This window comes from Marmota marmota, unplaced genomic scaffold, assembly GCF_001458135.2.
Source record: "Marmota marmota marmota unplaced genomic scaffold, marMar, whole genome shotgun sequence".
Classification (NCBI taxonomy): domain Eukaryota; kingdom Metazoa; phylum Chordata; class Mammalia; order Rodentia; family Sciuridae; genus Marmota; species Marmota marmota.
Window position 1 is genome coordinate 12,971,066 of NW_025999880.1, and position 3,691 is coordinate 12,974,756.

General features: G+C 48.8%; 1 non-coding gene across 1 annotated transcript in view; it reads left to right on the plus strand.

Annotated features, from left to right (window-relative positions):
* LOC107150669 overlaps positions 1–2,437 on the plus strand; it is an 11,649-nt gene extending 9,212 nt beyond the window's left edge. The window contains exon 2 of the transcript XR_007342699.1: positions 2,061–2,437. This is a non-coding gene — a transcript (uncharacterized LOC107150669). The remainder of the gene's footprint in view (positions 1–2,060) is intronic.
* The last annotated feature ends 1,254 nt before the right edge of the window (positions 2,438–3,691 follow it).

Genomic DNA, 3,691 nt, shown 5'->3' on the forward strand with positions numbered 1-3,691 from the left:
CCCTCCCTTCCCCCTTCCCTTGCCGCTCGCCGCCGCCGCCTCCTCCTCCTCCTCCTCCTCCTCCTCCCCTCCCCCTCCTCCTCCTCCTCCTCCTCCTCCTCCCCTCCTCCTCCTCCTCCTCCTCCTCCTCCTCCTCAATAGCTACCATTTACTAAATGCTCTCTGTGCACCAGGAATTGTACTAGATCCTAGGCACACAGGACACTAATCAATCATTACAAAAAGACTTAAGAGTTAAGATATCCAGGGCTGGGGATGTGGCTCAAGCGGTAGCGCGCTCGCCTGGCATGCGTGCGGCCCGGGTTCGATCCTCAGCACCACATACCAACAAAGATGTTGTGTCCGCCAATAACTAAAAAATAAATATTAAAAAAAAAGAGTTAAGATATCCAGATTTTTTCAGGCACAGAAACAGTTTTCCAGTCACCCGGGTGTGTGTGTGTGTGTGTTCGGTAAGGTTGATGTGATACTGGCAGATCTAAATGTTCAAGGGTATAACGAGATGGAAATAAAATGGAGAATGAGAAGATCTTAAAAAGTTTTGAAATATAGAATGTTTTAATAGAAGGCAAATAGTTTCTCCTGCCCTAAAGTGAACAAAGAAGTGAGGCAATTAACTGGCGAATTCCTAGACCCAAATGCTTTCCCTTGAAATGGGCGGATAATGAGGCTGACAGTATGTTCGCAGTTGAATTCGCCTGATGTTACTCCATTTTCCTCCCAACTTTTGCGAATCCATTGGGCAATCACAGTGAGACGCACAGACGCCGCGCGGTCGCGCGCACACGCACACACAGGAATGCTGACACACACAGACCCGACTTTATTCTGCCTCCAGAGTCTTTTATGACTCAGCCTTGGGAATGAAAATAGGGTTTGGAGGGAAATAATGGGCCCAAGGCCGGGTGGGGCACAGCTGCTCCAGATGTGCACGCAGTAATTAGGCGTCCATGAGAACTGCTGCCCGGCTGGGAAGGGAGCATCTCCTGGGACTGAAGACCCCGGCAAGCCCATGGCTGTAGTTGGCCTATAGTAGACATGCTCTTTGCTGCCCCGCCCCAGCGTCCCGCTGGGCCTCTCTCCTTTTCCTCCCCTACTGGGGATTCTCTGGATCCTCTCCCCTAGGAATAATTTAAGCAGAGAGCTTTAGGGCTCCGCCATGTAAAATGGCGCCTGTGCCTTGGGTGAAGGGATCCAGGGGACCTTGATTTCTCCCATGCAGTGTTTCCCAGGTCCTGGATGACTCTGAGCACAGACCCAGAGTTGTTGAGTCCCAGGGAAGGGCTCTCTTGTTTTGCTCCACCTAGGACTTAACAGAGGTCTCATTTAGGCCAAGAAGAATAGTGACCTGCCACCAACCCTAATTGTCCCTGTTTTTTTGAGTTTATGAAGCAGTCCTATAGCCAACATTTTATTTTAATTATCAGGACCTCTTATTCAAAGCTCACAATATCCCTGTCCAATAGGTCTTTTTCATTAGGGCCTTTGAAAGGCTGAAAACACTCATCCAGTATCACACAGTTAGGAAAGTTATAAACTGGCCATTTCCTGGAAGGGAGGGGACTGGATTTGTCATGGTTCCGAGTCCTGGCTGAGCTGCCCCTGTATCGGCCTCCACTTTTCTTATGCAGTGCCCACAATATGCCCCCCAAGCCTCCACACTTCCAACAAAGACAACCCCCAAAGGCTGTCTTTCCAGAAATGAATTATCAGGAAAACAAGTTTGTTGGGGTGGCTGGTTGTCATAATTTGGAGGAAGAAAATTCCATTCGAAGTGGAGGTCACATCCTCTGCTTCACCACTTTATTAAAAGCTGCTCTGATCTTGGGCTAAACACTTAATTTCTTCGAACCCCAGTGTCGTCTTCTGCAAGTTGAGGGAGGGAGTTAAAGTCGCTGGCGCTGCCCTGCAGCCGGCTGCTGGGGAGATCAAAGAAGATTCGGGCTCTGGAAGGCTACCTAGCGTCGGGGATGGGGCTGGGTGGGGGGGGTGGGTCCTTGATTAGTTGTGATTCCTTTTCCAGCCCGCACTCTTTTAATCTTGTTTCTCTTGCTTGGCAGAGGGCGCCAAAGGCGACGCGCCGGCGGCCAACTCCAGGCCAAGCCCAGTGCGTCGGCAGAAACCGGCCCTTTCACCCAGCACCGAATACAGAGCTGCCGGAGGATTTGTGCCTGGAGGACTCAACGCCAGGGCGCCGCCTAGAGGTCGGTCGCGGCCTCAGCCTCACTCGCCCGCCACAACAGAGCTGCTTCCCAAGCCGCCACCAGAAATGGCAAAAACAAAACAAAACAAATTTTAGCTTGGATCAGGGACTGGGCTACGGTTCTCTGAAACTACCTCCCTTCCTCCCCATAATAAACCTCAGGAAGGGAGAGGAGCCAGAAATTCTCAGAAATACTTATTCTTGTGACTCTCACTAAATGGAAGAGGGTCTCAATTTTTTTTTCTTTAAGGGTCTTCTGTTCTGCATTTGTTTCTACACTTTATCTCTCACCACCCAAATTATCCAGCCCCTCCCCTTAATGCTAATACCCTGCTTTACCTTCTAGGAAGAAAAGGGAAAGGGGAAGTTGTCCCTGAACCAGCTTGGCCATCAATTTTTGAGACTGACCTGCTTTTTGGAAAAGTATTTGGAAAATATTTCGGAGTGTAAAAAGAACTACATAGGGCTGGGGATATAGCTCAGTTGGTAGAGTGCTTGCCTTGCATGCATAAGCCGCCCCCCCCCCAGCACCATCCAAACCAAACCAAACCAAACAAAAACTACCTAAAAGGTCTCTACTCAGTAACCACCAGCTCAGCCAGGGGTCTAAGCGGTGTTTAGGAGGGTATCTCTGTCCATGTGACCATGGGAGTCTGTACTGAGCATTTGAAAGATGACTTGTTTCTTTCAGGCAAGGTGACCTTGGAAGGAATCTGCAGAATGGGTGTGAGGGGTCCTTTGGTAGAGTTTTATTTTTTAAACTGAGATCAGTGGCCTGGCATCTGGGGGGAGAGTGGAGGAAGCTGCAAAGCCCCTGAAAGTGAATGCAAAACATGCCTGTGCACAGGTATGTTGTTCTAAGGCTGTAGCCTCTTCAGGTTTTCTAAAGAACCTGTTTCCTCATCCAGATAGCTACAGAGATCTGGCCAGAAATTGGCTGGGAGCCAGCACACTGACCTACCCTGGTGGCAGGTCCCTGGAAGGGGACAGAAAAATAGCAGTCCTAAAATAGCTTAGAAACTGCTGGTCCCTCATTTATGCCCTCAGCCCTTCTCTATGGTTCTCAGAGGCAAATTCTAATAGAAGGGGTGAAAGCCAGTAGGTGCCATCACAGTATTTTAAATAAAAATATAGCGTGATAAAGAGCAAAATTAGAGAATTGGGGCACATAATGAGGAGAGGAACTGGAGGGGGCCTCCCCAAGCAAATCCCGAAATGTGAATGTTGAATAGAAATAAGATTCTTCCTGTCTTCCAGCTGTTAAACAGCTCCCCCTTCCTTCCTCCCTTTTGGTGCCAGGAAGGGGCCAGAGGGCACCCCATCATCACCATTATGTCACTTTTAACCCCGGTCAGGTCAGGGCAGAGTGGGACTGCCTGCAACAGTTAGCCTGTCAGAAAAAAAAAATTTTTTTTTTAAATGATAGGAGACAGCCTGATTATTTTCTGAGTCCATTCCATTTTCTTTTTCATTAAAAAAAAAAAAAAA